Below are 18,374 nucleotides of genomic sequence, written 5' to 3'. Positions count from 1 at the left end.
AAGCGTTCCAGTAATCATGGGTCTTCAAATGAGTTGTTTGCGAGACAAGTGTAGTGTGTGATAAAGAGCCGACAGGGACCGATGACCGTAGCAGTCTTGTCCCTTTAACCCCCACAAACCAACCAACCAAAGAGCCGACACTGACTTCGGGAAGAAATATCGTCCTAGTTAATAAAAACGGATTTAAAATGTAAACTTTTCGATGGAGTCCTTATGCAGTTGTTCTCATAATTCACCCATGGCCCAAGGTTGTGGAGTGGAAGCACGATGGGGCACCGGCACATTTTGCTGTTGATGTAACGAGCCAATATGGTCCCGAGCAAGGTGGCGCATTGGTTATCACACTGAACCCACATTCAGGTGGACGACGGTTCAAATCCACATCCTGCCATCGATGTTTCCGTGATTTCCCTAAATTGCCCCAGGCAAATGCTGGGATGGTTCCTTTGAAAAGGGCATGACCGATTTCCTTCCCCATCCTTTCGCAGTCTGAAACTGTGTTCCGTCTCTAATGACCTCACTGTCGACACAACGTTAAATTCTTCCTTCCTTCCTACATTGTGGTCAAAGATGGATAGGCCGAGCAGGGCTCAAAGTCCATCATCACCTGAACTTAATCCTCAGGATTTATGCCGGGAGTTATGTCAAGGGTAAAGTGTACAATGACAACATATAACACTGTCGATGGCTATAGTTAATCTGTATCTAATCAACATAAAAAATCCGCAGGTCACTGTGCAGTGCATGGCGGAGGGTACGTCACACAAACGTTAGTTATTTGCTTTCCTATTTCATTCGCATACATCGACCGAGGAGAAAATGATTGATTATCTGCCTCTGTAAGCGCTCTTACGTTATTCACACGACTTCTGGGCGAGATATCGATGATAAGCGATGAAAACCTCGTAACTCCATTTTGTTAAATTTTACAGGAGAAGCAAAAACGGTCTTAAAAATAATATGATATAGATAAAGTTGCTACATGTGCAACTTTATAGCAGAAGCTTAGTTATCGACAGGTGAGGGAAATTCGTGCACTTTCAAATCTCTCTTTGATAATGGATTTACTGGTTACTGGAATTACGAGGTTTTCACAGACAAATGGAGTCACACGAGGTTTTAATTGCCTACCATCGGTATATGTTACTGGGAGTATCTTCTTCGAACAAAATTTCGCGAGAACTACGTCGTGTTTCCTCCTATGATTCCCGTTTAAGTCTCCTGTTACACTTTCGTATGGGCTATACCAACGCCTTACGATCTTAGCAGCATTTCTCCCATATCTTTGGACGTCTGTTGCCATGCCTACTTGATAATGACTCCAAACACTGTAACAATACTCTAGAAGTAGTCACACTAACACTTGGTGGCTCCTGTCATGTTATTCGAGAAGAGTTGGCACGAAGTTTCTAGCTCCTCTTCTTCAATCTCCATAATTACCAATAACAGCGCTCACATGTAGAACTAAACTGCGCATTTGCTTATCGCAGTCATTCTTACTAAGCCGAGTTGCAGATAGCCATTGGGTCATTCGCAGGTGTGGATGTATACTTCAAAATGTAATTCACACTTTTATAGGACGGTCTCTTTTGGTGTGTAGTGTGCTGATCCCATTACCACAGAGACTTCGCAGTGTGAGTTCAGTGTCGTGAAAAGAAAAACAAAACTCGACGCCGTAAGGAATAAAAGGAAAAAATACAGACAATGTAGCCTGCAACATTAGGGAACTGCAGTGGGATAAATCTCATTACTCACCAGTGCTCTACTCAGCCACCGACCGTTATTATCTGATACTTAACACTTGCGGTAGGTTGAGGCCGAGAGGTGAATACATCACGTAACACGTGCACCTCATTTGTCGAGTTGTTCATCTATTCATTTGTAGGCGCTCGGAGCTTTCTTGGAATTGCCATCGTCTTCACCGTTGCTACGTAATTCCAGTTACGTAGCTGAGGTACACGATTGCTTTCCGCTTTCCTCTCCGTGTGTTTTAGTCTTAGACTGTCTCTCTCCTCCGATTTCAACTCTAAGGTCTGATGGTACAGTTCCCTTTAAGTGTTGGTCATATCTACTGGTTCTCCTGTTGTTTAGTTCTAAAGATAACTGTACCATTCCTAATGGCTTCACGCAACATAAAATATCATATTTCTTCAATAGGGACGGCTTATTTCTTTCCTTACTACAGATGACGGTTTCACGAACATTGTACTGTTCATAATGAACCAACCTGTAGCGATGAAGAGATCTCCGCCCGGACATCCGGATTTACGTTTACTGCAGTATCATTCAATCATGTAAGACGAATGCTGGGATGGTTCCTTTGAAAAGTACAAGGTCGATTCCTTCACCTGTTCTCTTTCAGTTGATTTCCGCCTCGTTCTCCAAAGACACCACCGTCGACGATAGGGTCATTCTTAGTCGTGATTGTACACTTCAGAGTGTAATTCATACTTTTATACGATGGCCTTTTCCTGCTTTCAAGTCTAATCGTGAAGTTTTGAAAAGAAGTTAACCAAGTACGTACAACAGTAATCAACACGATCAGTCGGTTCCCTCCATAATTATTTACGCACGCCCATTCTGGAGGTGCTATATGCTTACCTTCTCTTTAACTCTGAACCGGCGCAGAGACCTTTCTACGGGACAGAATTCAATTGAATGTGGGGGCCTAATAAACACAAGTATTCCACACAGACAAAGTATTGCCTTTGATGAAACGTACATGCACTATACGGGACCGAAACTGTCCGAAGCTGGTCGAAGGCGGTGTCCCATCCAGGCAAAGGCCGGTCGCCAGAAACAAGGCTACAATACATTTCCGCCCGGGGATCCTCTAAAGCTGCAAGACTACCTGCAGAAAGAAATACGGACTGGACGGGTGACACGGTGATCCGTGGACCCGGCCACATCGCTAAGTTGCACGGCAAGGTCCAGCCAAGTTATAGTCCGAAGTAATGCGCGTCGCAAACTTGCCGAAAAAGCAAGGACAGTGGCTGCGGAAACCGACACCACGGCAGCTGCGAAAGCTTGCTGTTGACGCCATTAAAATTATTGACGATGAGGAGAGAGGAGTGAAAGTGTTAATGGAAAAGTCGATGAAACGTGTAAGAAAAATGTTAAATTTGAGTAAGCCGATGATGTGCGATTTACGTGAGGAACGACACTACGGCTATTGGGATGGATATCAAGTGTCTACCGCAGAGAAGACGAGGCAAAGTGGACAAAATACATATCCTATTGGCGTTGCGGATAAACAGATTACTACGCAACAATTTCTACGATATTATAAGCAGTGCAGAGATAAAACGAATTTTCGAAAACTTTACACCTTTCGCCGCGCATCTCAACTGCAATGTTAGCAAGGGAACTTTGAGAAAAATTTTCGAGCTACAGAATTTGCATTTAAATCTTTGACCACCAATTTATTTAAGGAATAAGTCAAAAGCCAAGATCGCTTAAATACTGTTTATTGGATAACCGGTTTCAACACACTAAAAGTGCCATCGTCGAATCTGTTTATCTACATTCACATCCGATGATGACACCTTTAGTGTGTTGAAACCGTTTATCCAGTAAACAGTATTTAAGCGATCTTGGCCTTTGAATTATTTCTACAACAGAGTGATCGCTCCATTACACGCTATGTATTCACTGCAAAGTTTATTTAAGATTGAAAGATATTAATGTATGGTTATTTTAATTAATGTCGTAGTCAGAAGTAACATACATGAAAAAAATATTTCCCGCCGTTCAGAGAGCTTTTAAAACGTCACAGGTCTTCAGTATGGGCACCATCTGTAACGCAGCAAACGTCAATACGAGCATGCAATTCGTTGACGTGAATTGTCCGGGAAGGCACGACAGCAGCACGCTTTGCTAATCTGTTCGTTGGGTTGCCTATCTGAATGCGCTTGCTAATTCGATCCGGCAAAACGGAGTAAAAGATTAACAATGAAAGTTGAACACAGCAGGTTCAATATAAGCATAAATTTGAGAACTGATGCAAAAACAGGACACTCCAGAGGTTTTCTCACCCCTGACCCAACGCCACGCATCACTCTTTAAAGACTGTTGACGGTGACTCGCCTATTTACATGTTATAATAACTCTGTAGCTTTCCAGCACGGGTATTATAAAAATTGTTGACGGTGCAGTTTGTTGTTGTTGTGGTCTTCAATTCGAAGACTTGTGTGATGCAGCTCTCCATGCTACTCTATCCCGTCCAATGCTCTTCATCTTCGAATAATTGCTGCAACTTTACTGTATTCATCTCTTGGTCTATCTCTATGATTTTTAGCGCCCTCCCCCCCACTCCTCCCCCCTCACACACACACAAACACACTTCCCTCCAGTACTAAACTGGTGATCCCTTGATGTTTCAGGATGTGTCCTGTCAACCGATCTCTTCTTCTAGTCAGGTTTTGCCACAAATTTACTTTCTCCTCATTTCTTTTCAGTACCTCCCCATTGGTCACGTGATCTACCCATCTAATCTTGAGCATTCTTCTGTAGCAGCAAAAGCTTGTATTCTCTTTTTCTGTAAACCATTTATCGTTGATGTTTCACTTCCATACATCGCTATACTTCATAAAAATACTTTCAGAAAACACTTCCTAACACTTAAATCTCTATTCGATGTTAAGGATTTTCTCTTCTACAGAACCGCTTTTCTTGGTATTGCTAGTCTACATTTTATATCTTCTTTACTTCGGCCTCATAGGATATTTTGCTGCCCAAATAGTTAAACTGACCTATTACTTTAAGTGTCTAGTTTCTTAATCTAATTCTTCGTCGTTACCCGATTTAATTCGACTACATTCCATTATCCTTGTTTTGCTTTTGTTGATGTTCATCTTGTATTCTCCTTTAAAAGCACTGTCCATTCAGTTCAACTGCTCTTCCAAGTTCCCTGCTGTCTCTGACAGAATTACAGAGTCATTGGCAAACTTCAAACTTTTTATTTCTTCTCCCTTAACTTTAATTTCTGCTCGAAATTTTTCATTGGTTTCTTTTATTGCTTGCTCAATGTACAGGGATAGGCTACAACCATATCTCACTACCTTCTCAACTGCTGCTTCCCATTCTGCTCCTGGACTCTTATAATTTCCGTCTAGTTACTGTACAAGTTTTAAATAACCTATCGCTCTCTGTATTTTACTCCTCCTACCTTCACAATTTTGAAGAGAGTATTCCAGTTATCATTGCTATTTATAAGGCTTGAAATACATTATATCAAAAAATATGATTTATGTTAAGGTTTTAGCGGTGGATCGATTTTGGATAATAGTAGGCGACTGTACACGTACAAACGTGAAATTTTTAAAATGGTCAAATTACGAAGTGACGTTATTCCGTGTTCATGAAACGTACTTGGAAAAGGACAGTTAGATTTAATTGTTAACACGATATGAAATTAGGTTCTGAGAATTACGGAAACTTAGGAGAAGTAGAAGCCAGATTGGTAACGCAGAAAACAAATTTTGTAATATGAATAAGGTTAAATTAGACAAACTATCGAGAGTCGATAGGGATTCAAAGCGATGCTGCCAGAAAGTCGAATCAATATCATTAATGTCTGGAGCAAACGATATCTTTCTCGTATCTTCCAAGCTGTAATCAAGAATGCTCTTGCTGCATGTTGCTACAGGAATTTATACTTAGTAATCACTTCAAGAAGGTGACTATGCTAATGATGGATTTCTTTGAAAGTCTGACTCCAAAGCACTGCTGAATACAGATGGGTGACATATCAGTTTACGTCAAAGACTCAACAAGGACGTTCGAAAGGTCAGGTCAACGTCTTGCGTGAATGCGGTCAGTTCTAAGACTGTGTGAATGGGATTAGATCTAAGACAATAACGATATTTTTGGTGCCATGGCTCTGCTTCAGTGTAGCCGTCCGGGCTGTCGCAAAAGAAAAGAGTGTGATGCTATTGTGGCTCCATCTTGGGCTGATCGCCACTAAAACACTAATCATACTGGGCAAAAAAATCTGCAAGACGAACAAGACATATACAGAAGATTGAATCTTTACATTAACAAGCGGTACATTGAGGCTCAAGTAAGCAAAGTAAGCAAGTAAGCAAGGCAAGAACGAGTCAACGTAAGTTGCAGATACTCTCATCGAATCCAGTGTCAAACAAGTAGTATTTGTACGTGACTTTACTGTAGTTAGAGCGTCATGTACGTGTTCCAAATTGAATTTTTAGAGCATTGCGTGGTTTATTATGGAAAGATCTCGTAATGAAGAAAAATATATAAATCTGAGTCAATCACAGAGTAATTCATATAAGGCCTCGTAAAATTAGATGGCTCCCTTATACTGGTACGCAGTGATATGGCAACCCCGGTTCGAACTATAGTTCAGCATCAGCGTGCTCGCACAATGTGGAGTTGATTTAGATGCAAGGCGCGTGAGAGGTGGCGCTGCCAGTTCTCCGTTCCTGGAAGGCTGGAGGCGCCTCGTTGAGGTAACATTCCGGAAGCGGCAGAGAGCCCGCTTTCCATCTGCCAGCCTGCTGCTGCGGCTCCTGCCTATGCGATGTATTACGCGGTCGAGCGCAACGGGCTGTCACCAGCAAGAGCAGTTCTCGTTTCAGGCGTCCACCTGTAGCATTACACTGCACAGCGCAGAGCGCAAACCGTACAAGGCCATATTCATACACACCATTACAACTGACTCAATCAATGAGGTGGTCGCCGGTCTTGAATCCTCCGGTTATATGGTGAGAACTTGGTATCGGACGGGAATGCGAATTCTCTCTTTCGCCGTCAACGGCCTTCAAATCGAGTCATCCTAGAACACCTCGCGAAGCGGAGAACAGCCTCAGTTTACAAATGCATTTTTTTTTTTACATACACTGAGATGACAAAATTCATGAGATACCTACTAATATCCAGCGCCCGGGTTCCCGGGTTCGATTCCCGGCGGGGTCAGGGATTTTCTCTGTCTCGTGATGACTGGGTGTTGTGTGCTGTCCTTAGGTTAGTTAGGTTTAAGTAGTTCTAAGTTCTAAGGGACTGATGACGATAGATGTTAATTCCCATAGTGCTCAGAGCCATTTGAACCACACCTACTAATATCGTGTCGATCCCCCTTTCGCACGGCGTAGTGCAGCAACTCTACGTGGCATGGACTCAAAAAGCCCCTGTAGAAATACTCAGCCGTGCTGCCTCAATAGCTGCACATAATTGCGAAAGTGTAGCCGATGCAAGATTTTGTGCACGAGCTGACCTCTCAATTATTTCCCATAAATGTTAGTTGAGATTCTGAATATCCAAATTATTCGCTCGAGTTGTCCAGAACGTTCTTCTAACCAGTCACGAACAATTGTCTCCCGGTGACATTGCGCATTCTCATCCATAAAAATGAAGTCCGCGAATGGTGCAAACTGTCTCAGAGTAGCCAAACATAAACATTTCCAGTCAGTGATCGGTTCAGTTGGACTAGAGTACCCACTCCATTACATGTTAACACAATCAACGCCATTAATGAACCACCACCAGCTTACACAGTGTTTTGTTAACAACTTGGGTCTATGGCTTCATTGGGTCTGCGCCACCTCGTACCAATTGAAATCGGGATTCATCTAACCAGTCCACGAGAGGCGCTGCAGGCGATGTCGTGCTACTAGCAAAGGTACTCGTGTCGGTCGTCTGCTGCCATAGTCCATTGACGTCGTATGTCCCACATTGATTTCTGCTGTTATTTCGCGCAATGTTGGTTGTCTGTTAGCACTAACAACTCTACGCAAACGCCTACGCTCTTCGTCGTTAACGGAAGGCCGTCGACCAGGGCGTTGTCCGTGGTCAGAGGTAATGCCTGAAATTTGGTATTCTCGGCACTCTTTTGGCGCTGTGGATTTCGGAATACTGAAATCCCTAACGATTTCGAAAATGGTAAGTCCCATGCGTCCACCTCCAAGAACAATTCCGCATTCAAAGTCTGTTAATTCCCGTTGTGTGGCCGTAATCAGATCGGAAATCGTTTCACATGGATCACCTGAGTACAAACGAGAGCTCGGCCAATGCACTGCCTTTTTAGATCTTGTGTACGCATTACTACCACAATCGGTACACGTGCGTGTCGCTAACCCATGACTTTCGTCACACCAATGCATACGGTTATACATATTTTTTACACACGTAGTACGTAGCCTAATACAAGCACAATATTCGGCCACGAAAAATGGGTGTGTGACACACGAATGCAACCCTAACAATACCGGTATATTTTCACATAACAGAGAGTTCAACTGTGATGCTCGTTTACTCATTCGGAACGAAACAACACGTATTTGGAAATTAATCCGAGCATATGAGGTAAAAATGTAAACGTCTTCGATTGTTGTCGTTTCATACTCACGGTTCTGTTATTTTGCACTACCAGAGAGGCACAGTTTTTCTATAACTGAAGATTAAAATTTGGTATTTACAATGAGAAGTACCATCGAAAGAAATCCTTCCACAAACTTCGCAATCCGGCTACGTCTTGATGCAAATTTCAGACTCGTAGGTATTCGTTATGGGAAGGACACAAAAAGTAAAAAAATAAAGTTCCCCATTGTGGACCAAGACCCCCGTGTCATCGCCTGCCAATGGCTTCACTGGATGCTGTGTAGAGTGGCGTGTGGTCAACACACGGATCTCTCAGTCGTTGTCAGGTTTCTTCATCGTGGAACTGCTACCTATCGCTTGAGTAGCTTCTCAGTTGGCCTCCTCTCACCAAGGAATAAATCCCTGATAGTACTGTGAATCAAACCCGAGTCCTCCGCTTGGCAGTCAGCCACGATGACTACTCAGCTAGGGGGCGTACAAGAATAGCTGTCAAAAAATTGTGGTTTGGACGAATATAATGTATGGCGTTGGATAGCAATGAAGAACAAGCCGCATCGGCATGCATGCGACAGCATGCGCAAGAATATGTTCCAAAATAGCGAGCAAAAAAACGAGATTTTCTGGTGCTCACACCTCGGGTTCTATTGGTAATGAAAAGATAGAGTCAAGTGTTTTGGATAGGACTTGGACTAGGGACCATTTGTATACCCAACAGTAGGATCGTCTTAGTGTCACTATCCAACAGTACAGGGTCAAAATATGAATATTACGCACTCCCTCCCGCTTAGTCAAATGGAGCAAATTTGGAGGTGGTTTGCCGTTGCCTTCCTCCAACCGTAATGGGAATAAATGATGATGACGAAGACGACGCAACAACACCCAGTCATCTCGGGGCAGGTGAAAATACCTAGGAGAAGAGTAAAGGGGACAGTGCCAGGAGGGGGGGGGGGGAGGCGGAGGGGAGGAATAAGGTGAAAGAGAAATTGGAAATAGGTGAGAGTCAGCGATAAAAGAGACAGGGTATATGACAATGACAACGAGGAAGACACAGCAGCAATAGGAAGGAAGGAATGAGGTTTTGGGCGAAAGAGAGAGCAAAAGGGAGACAGTAACAATGAGAGGAGACAGTAGTAGTACGAAAGAACAAACTGTGGCTGTGAGGCAGGAGACAGTGACAGTTGGAGGGACATAAAGAAATATTGACAATGAATTGGGTTGAGTGAGAAAGGGCAGGTGGGAGTGGATGGGTGTAAGTGACTTACAGCGATGGACTATTTGGTGCGGGCATGGATGTGTGTGATGTCCTTAGGTTAGTTAGGTTTAAGTAGTTCTAAGTTCTAGGGGACTTATGACCTAAGATGTTGAGTCCCATAGTGCTCAGAGCCATTTGAACCATTTTTTAACTATTTGGTGTGAGTGAGTTACAGTTAGGGGAGCCTGTAGGAGTTTGAGGTGAAGCGGATGTTAAAAAGAGGGCGAATATGTTCGCACGCCAAAGCTTTTTAGAAATTTTTAAAGGTGCTGAGGAAGATAGAATGAGGCAGCTGGAACCACACTTTTCAGTCTCAGTCTTTTAAATGGAGCATATTCCCATTTTTGTAGTCCAATATGAGCATTTTTGCGCTGATGTATATATACATAAGCGACGCCCACTATTCCCCACGACACTCCCTTTTCTCCCTGTGTGATGTATTACGATCGTGAAAGGCGCATTCACCGAACACTTCTGTCCTTCCTTCCCATATTCGTTGTTTCTCGTGCGCCATATATTTACTGTACAGTTCACAAACTATCGATTTAAGAACTTAGGGCAACACTTCTAAGTTTTAGAGCCCGCCACACTGTCACCAATATTCACACAACCGTACATGGGTAATGAATATATATATATATATATATATATATATATATATATATATATATATATATATATCCTCAATAAGCTTAGGGTGTATAACTGTACAGCCTTATTCATGTATCGCTTATTCCGCACTGGAGTGTCAAAGTCTTAATTAACTGTCTTGTTTAAGTGCCAGGTAAGCTATTCTAGTCAGCGTTTAGTCTAGAGACCAGCAAAGCTCTCATAACGGAAGGCGGGTAGGAGTTGGGGAGATAGTCGGCCTCTAGATGTGGAGAAGCAACGTCCGCAGTGGAGCAGAGCGCACGCAGTGCAGGCTGTGGCGCGCAGCTAAGCCCCGCGCTAGTGGGGCCCGCCGGCGAGGCAGAGGAATGCTCGCGTGGTCGTTGAACCCCGCGGCGCGACACGGCGGCCCCAGAGGGACGAGCCGGCGGCGGGGCACCGCAACGCACTGGCGGAAACCTGTCACACGACGCCGCATCTGCATTTCCGTAGACAGCAAAACAGCCTTCTGGTTCAGTGAGGCTACAAACGATCTAGGCGACTTGGGTACTGTCCTGAAGACGTCGTCCTAATACTTACGAAAACAACGCAAAAATATTCCAGAGTGTTCTCAGATTTGTCACGGCGGAGACAAACAAAATAAAGGTGACCCACAAGTTTCAGTTATACGTCCTCTGTTGTTACTTATACATGCTGTTTATAAAGACTTTCCGTTCTACACCCAACGATTACATGCAGAGAACATAAAACATGACGACATTGACAGGTAGAAAGCAATTGAGGAAATATTAAATAAAATTGCTTAAATAATTTAGAAATGGGATTGCTCGTAACTTTGGGAAAGCACAATATATTCAGTTCTACACAGGAAGTAACTTCAATGAGAAACGTAATAAATTACATAAACACGAGGTACTAAGTCATGTTAGGTTGTCAAAACACTGAGTCAGTACACTGATGGAAGGTGTAACTAGACAAGACACACTGCGTAACGCCATAAAGAATTGTTTCCCATATTTTTTTTCTTCTGCTATACCATTTCCGATAGATAAGATATAAATCAAAAGACAATGTGTAAACCTACACCCGCACCTGCAAAATACGTGTAGATACTTGAGCTGTGCTATCGATCAGTATACTGCTAAGCATTTATGTGTGCCACTGCAGTCATTCAAAAAAATCATTACTCAAATTGTTTTGGAACAACGCAATTCACAAATGATTTTTGGAACTGAGTCTAGTTTCGACGCTCGTTGTGTTTTCTTTAATTCTGATGTAGTACAGATTGTATCTTACGTCAACAGCTGAACACGGATAAAAATGGTTCCCATGGCTCTGAGCACTATGGGACTCAACTGCTGTGGTCATCAGTCCCCTAGAACTTAGAACTACTTAAACCTAACTAACCTAAGGACATCACACACATCCATGCCCGAGGCAGGATTCGAACCTGCGACCGTAGCAGCCGCGCGGTTCCGGACTGCGCGCCGAGAACCGCTAGACCACCGCGGGAACACGGATAAGTAATATGTTATTATATGTAAGCAAATAATTGTAAATGCAAAAGCTGTTTTACAGTATAAATTATCTTTGCCTGAAGTCTCTGCAACTGGTATTAGAACCACACCGGCAATAGTGTTATGCACACAGTAAGACGTCAGAATGGTGTCAAATACCTAGGGATGCATGTACAGGCCACAACTGCATAAAATGTTTTAGTGAAATCACGTTTTGTCGTTAATGATGAAGGTTTTCCATTTATGCGTCACGATCCGATTATTATGAATAAATTTCAGAATTTATTTTTCCCAACAATGAAGGTGCACTGACATCAAAAGAACTTTGCTGGACCACGCTTAAATATGAAACAAAAAAATATTATGTTTCCACTTAGACTTACGGAATATACTCGTAAACAGGATGAAAAATTTATTGTGATACTGTTATTTATGTTGCGGCTGTAGCAACAGAAAATATGAAACACCTTATACTTACAGAATTGTAAGTGAAGTATCAATTATTCCATTTGTACATGTAAACAATTTTTAACAGGTGTTGCCACAGAGGAGGCTTATACACTAACCTCTCTCCCCGATACGTTCTTAGTGTTTATACTTCGTACGAAATGATGCTTTATTTCCCTGTTGCATCACTCTGAAATAGCCTGTGTGATTCTCAGAGAACCACCTGGTAATTCACACATATAAATAATTTAACTTTAAACAACGCTCTTTATGTGCTAGAGAAACATCCCTCACGCTTAGTTACTCGGTACTCGTTCCGTGGGTAATCTAGAATCAGCTATAAGTTGCCAATTAACACCAGCATTCAAAAAACATTAAAAAATCGCCCTGCGTAAATATTTTCCGCTGTATGTGCTGATGATTCTCTAACAACTGATTTGTACAGAATGCTGTTCTGGGCGCTGGTTCCTTTAATACCCTTGTTTAGCGATAATTAGGAAAAAAAAGGAGATTAGAGTTTAATGTGTTGACGACGATGTCAGTAAAGATGGAAATCAGATGGCTCAGGGATGGGGAAAGAAAAACGATCGTGCCCTTTTCGAAGGCATCATCTCGGTATTTGCTTTAAGAGACTGAGGGAAATCGCGGAAAATCTAAATATCTACGACTGAATGGGGATTTCAACACTGATCTTTGTGAAAGCTGTTGAAGTGTTCGATAATTGAGTTTATTGCTTCCCTGACACGTCCAGTTCAGAGTAACGTCGCTAAAAGTGGGCCTGTGAACATTTGCCTCTATCTCCGATGAAATGTCCAAACTTATGGACGAATATAGCTAATTCTCTTCACTGCAACAGTATGATAGAAAGCATCTCCATAAAGTGCCTATAGTTGTACACTCTGAGAGTCTGCAAAGTATGACGTGCTGTAACTCTCAAGTCTTCGCTTCATACTTGTTCTCGAAACTTAGAAAATAGTGAACAAACTACGATCTTATCGAGATCGTTCCAGATGTGTAATGTGATTGAGGACTTCCATTCACATAGAACCCAGCACGTCTCCCTAAACGGTACAAAATCGATAGATGCAAAGGTAATTTCACGACTATCTTAAGGAAGTATAATGGTATCGTTACCATTTACAATGTACATAAATGATCTAGCGGACAACGTCGGGAGAGCCGTGTGGCTGTTTGTCGATGATGTGGTTGTCTATAAATGAGTAGCAACGACAGAAAAGAAAGTGATAGGAATTGCAGGAAGACCTGCACAGGATCAATGACTGGTGGAGGGAAAGGCTGTTGCCTCTGAACGTCAATAAATGTAATACATTGTACATAAATAGGCGAAGAAATTAACTATTGTTGCACTATAAAATTATTGGGAACTACTGTAAAATACCTAGGAGTAACCATCCGAAGCGACCTAAAGTAGAATGACCACATAAAACAAATTGTAAGAAATGCGGATGCTAGACTGAGATTCTGTGGAAGAATCTTAATGAAATATAATTCATACACTAAATAATAGGCTTACAAAACGCTTGTTCCACCAATTCCTGAGTAACGTTCATTAGCCTGCGACCATTAAAAGTTGCATAGATGGAAGACAGAGAAGATCCAACGAAGAGCGGAGCGTTTCGTCACGGGATCGTTTGGTCGATACGAGAACGTTGCGGAAATGCTCAACAAATTACAAGGGGAGGGGGGCACTGAGGATCACTGAGAGGTTTATTACTGAAATCACGGTAAGGTCCAGGCAACATATTACTTTGTTTGAAGCCATATTGACTATTAATCGACCGTGATTGTTTAAAAAATATGGAAACGTGTTTCATATATCGCTACAAGTCACTAAATTTGCTGACGCTTAAATTATTTAATTAGCAACATGTTTGAGGTTAGATCTTATCATCAGGTTATAGTGGCAGGAGAAAAACATTTAACACAAGTGAGCGTAGATGTTAAAGATTTTTCTATAGTCTTGACATGTGCTGCGGTCATCTTTGTTCTACTACTTCCTCCCAACTACGCCTCGCGAAATGGCCTCAACGACAAAATCAGGTAAATTGGGGACCACGCGGAGATTTACTGGCAATAATTTTTCTCGCGCGTCATTCATGAATGGAAAGGGCCAAGGGTAAAGATACTGCTGCCGGAATACCCTCCGCCAAAGACTTCAAGGTGACTTGCGGTGTTTAGATGCAGGTTTAGGTAATTGGTACCTGCCTTCAAGTGCCCGCCATTTCAAGTTTTTCACTTCCGCGACACTCCCCGATGAGTCAAATAAGCTTCTGACAATTCGTGCCATCCTTCTCTGTACAGTCCTATTTTATTTGGATACGAGGATTACTTGTAGAAATGTGCAATTGGTAATGAGGATAACCCATAAAAAGCACAGCGGATTGGCGTGAGAACAGTGTCCCACTCCCTTAGAACCGTCTGTCGTGATACTATGGAAGGTACACAGGGACAGCAGGATAGGGCGTGTCGTGTGCAAGGGCGTGTCGTGTGGGGGCGACCTTGCGCGCGTGTGACGGTGACGCTGTTTTGGCGCAGGCTGGCGGCGTTCAGGATCTGACCTCAGCGCAACACGTTCGCCTTGGCAGGGATTTTTACCTGCGCGAAACGCCGCTGCCTACGATCTGCAAGCAGTGAGGGCGCTGTTACAATCCCGCGCACCTCTCTAGCTGAGGGAGACTCTATAATAATTTGTCCCCCGTTAGAAAGCTGCTCATGAGTCTTATATGCGAATTGACACCGACTGCTCTAAGGGCAGCGGCAATGCTCTGCTCAAGATTTTTCCTCGAGTTCATCGAGTGTTTGCCATGGAGACACAGACTGAATACAGGCTTCAATAATTTTCTTTATCTGAGACAAAAGCATATTGCATGAGAAAAGTCACTTTATCTCACTATCCTATTGTCAGTAATGAGGGCACTAAGCCCACCCGAAAAACTATATGTCAGCCATTAAAGAGCACATTGGTCTCTTTGGGGTGGTTCTTTGATGTTTTGCGAATGTTTTTCGTACCATAACTCGGGCCCACTCATTTAGGTTGTCGTGAACATGAACCACGATGTTTATTTCAACATCCTCTGTTATCAAGTGTTGTCCTTTCTTCACCTTAGCAATGAGTAAGTTGCGGACACTTACGTCTGCTAACATGACAATAGCCGTGCTCATAGTGCATCAAGCATACACGGAGGTGATGGAAATGCCATGTGGCTAGGGCCTCCCGTCGGGTAGACCGTTCGCCTGGTGCTAGTCTTTCGAGTTGACGCACTTCGGCGACATGCGTGTCGATGGGGATGAAATGATGATGATAAGGACAACACAACACCCAGTCGCTGAGCGGAGAAAATCCCCGACCCAGTCGGGAATCGAACCCGGGCCGTTAGGTATGACATTCCGTCGCGCTGACCACTCAGCTACCAGGGGCGGACACGGAGGTGATGAAAGTCATGAGATACTTCCTAATATTGTATCGGGCCTCCTTCCGCCCGACTAGTGGAGCAACTCGAAGTGACATGGACTCACCAAGTCGTTGGAAGTCCCCTGCAGAAGTATTGACCCATGCTACCTCTACAGCCGTCCACACTGCGAAAGTGTTGTCAGTGCAGCATTTTGTGCAAGAAATGATCTCTCGATTATGTCCATAAATCTTCAGTGGGATTCTTGACGAATTGTACAGAATGTTCTTCAAACCAATTGCGAACAATTGTGGTCCGGTTACATGGCACACTGCCATTCATAAAAAATCCATCGCTGTTTGGATCCATCGCTGTTTGGGAACATGAAGTCCATGAATGGCTCCAGTTGGTCTCCAAGTAACCGAACATAAAAATTTCCAGGCAATGATGGGTTCAGTTGCACCAAAGAACTCAGTACATCCCACGTAAACTCAGCTCGCACCATTATGGAGCCTCCACTATTGCTTGCACGGTGCCTTTTTGAAAATCTGGGTCCTTGGTTTCGTGGGGTCCGCGCACACACGAACCCTAGCATCAGCTCTTACCAACTGAAATAGCGAGTTATCTGACCAGGCCATGGTTTCCCAGTAGTCTAGGGTCCAACTGCTATGATTACGAGCTCAGCAGTTCCGCTGCAGGTGATGTAATGCTGTTAGAAAAGGAACTCGTGTCTCTCTTCAGCTGCCATAGCCCATTAACGACAAATTTCGCCGCGCTGTCCTAACGAATATGCTGATCGTACGTCGCACATAGATTTTTGCAGTTATTTCACAGAGTGTCGCTTGTCTGTTAGCCCTGACAACTCTACGCATACGCCGTTGCTCTTGGTCGTTGGTCTATTTGGATCAGCCGCTGGGACGTAACAATCAGCATCCCCGCAATTTCCTAGCCCCTTGGGATGTAATCGTCATAGTGTGGCTTCACCTATGGCATACTTGAAGGAACTTGTAAAGTTTCGTAGAATTAAATCTGTTATCAAGCCTAGAGGCGGCGTTATACGACGTTAGTGAGGTGTTTACCGTTGGTGACTACTTTTTTATCTCGTGCGCTTAATTTCCTGTAGACACAAAGACTCACAATTCGCCAAAGTGGATACAAATAGACTTACACCAGGCGATCGAAACACCCCAGATGGGGTCTCCTGACCAATAATGCCATACGATTATTTTATTTACTTCGTCTCGCTATCAAACTGTTAGTGACAAGTAGCACCTATACATCGGATAGGAACTGTATCCCATGCATCAGTCTTCTTTAGGCAGCGTTTCTCCAATTCAACGGTTTAAGGACGTTTCAGTACCTGATTTGAAGCTCCAGATTTTATCACCTATCTCCTCTTCTGTTGAAATCAACAAAATCTTTTGTATTAATCGTCAACGATTCGTTCCTTCGGAGAGAGGAAGAACAGACGGAAAGCATAGTTCGCTGTAGTAAATTTTTCACCGGAGTGTGACCTCTTCTTCTAAAAGTGCTGTTATTACGAAAATAAAACGAAACTCGTGCGCGAACCCAAACTGAGCCATCTATTAACTAGGATACGTAAATCTTCTGTGGTTCCAAACATGATGGATGCTTTTCTATTTAATGCTACTTCGATCGTTTTTGTGCTGATTTCGGCGTTTATTTCTTCAAGGAGCTTCTCAGCTGTCCTCAGCGTACACAGAAGACATCTTCACGAAGCCGCAGAGAAACCGCCCAAGATGGTGCAGTGGCAAGACGCTAAATTCGTATTCGAGACGACGGCGCTTCAGATCCCAGTACGACCATCCAAGTTTAGGTTTACCATTCTGAGAAACTTTCGCCATGCCCTCCTACGCAGTGAATCACTCTTTACAGATGCTAAGTTCGGTAGATTGCTTATGTGACTGTCTGTTTAAAATATAAATAAAACCACAACGTAACCGGTCAATGAAATTTCAGTGTTTCATCTGCTACTTGTTTCGGACCTCTGCTACATCATCATGGCAGTTCCCATATTTTGTTCCGGTGCAGCGCTCCTATAAAACCAATGATGTCAAAATGCACGGTCCAGTCAATTAATGTGACTACCCCCTATGTTCTACGTGAACGTGCAAAATAACTATTCACAAACGGTAGGTGACAGCACTAACATTGGAGCGTACATAAAGAGTATCCGGGAGACGCGAAAAACAGTGCAATCGTTGTCGTGATGCAGAAACGGAGCGATTTATCTTACGTCCAAAAGGGCATGATAATTGGGTTGAGGGCCAAGGGTGGAAGCATTTACAGAATGGCCAAGTTTGTAAATTGTTCGTGTACCGCCGTGATTAAAGTACACCATGCATGGAAAACTGCCGCTATACAAAACCGGCTCCGCGGCAACTGTGGTGCACCATGGCCCACAGATGACTGGGGTGAACTACGCTTGCGGAAATGTGTACGGACGAATACACGTGCAACTGTCGAGCAATTGACCGCTCAGATGAACCAAGGGGCTACCACCAATGTCTCTTCAACGACCGTTCAGCGAACGTTACCGCGTATGGGCCTCTGCAGCTGGCGCCTGGTTCATGCGCCCATGCTGCCTCCTATTTATTGGCGACGATGGTTTGAATTTGCACGCCAATATCGGAATTGGACATCCGCTAAGCGGCGACAGATGGTCTTTTCAGACGAATCACGTTTTGTGTCCCATCGGTTTGAAACGTCTGAAAGCAAGCACCCTGCAACACTTATGGTCAGAACGGTACAGCCGGAGGGAATGTTACCGTCTGGGGAATG

At 43.4% G+C, this 18,374-nt stretch overlaps 1 protein-coding gene across 1 annotated transcript in view; it reads left to right on the top strand.

Annotated features, from left to right (window-relative positions):
- The window catches only part of LOC124595387 (ATP-binding cassette sub-family C member 4-like), a 291,410-nt gene that overhangs the window by 174,410 nt on the left and 98,626 nt on the right, over nt 1–18,374 (top strand). The gene's annotated exons all lie outside the window — the stretch shown is intronic.

The sequence above is a fragment of the Schistocerca americana genome, chromosome 2 (genome assembly GCF_021461395.2).
Source record: "Schistocerca americana isolate TAMUIC-IGC-003095 chromosome 2, iqSchAmer2.1, whole genome shotgun sequence".
In the NCBI taxonomy this organism is placed as follows: Eukaryota; Metazoa; Arthropoda; class Insecta; order Orthoptera; family Acrididae; genus Schistocerca; species Schistocerca americana.
The sequence above is the reverse complement of the archived record's forward strand: the minus strand, read 5'-3'. Positions and strand labels throughout refer to the sequence as shown.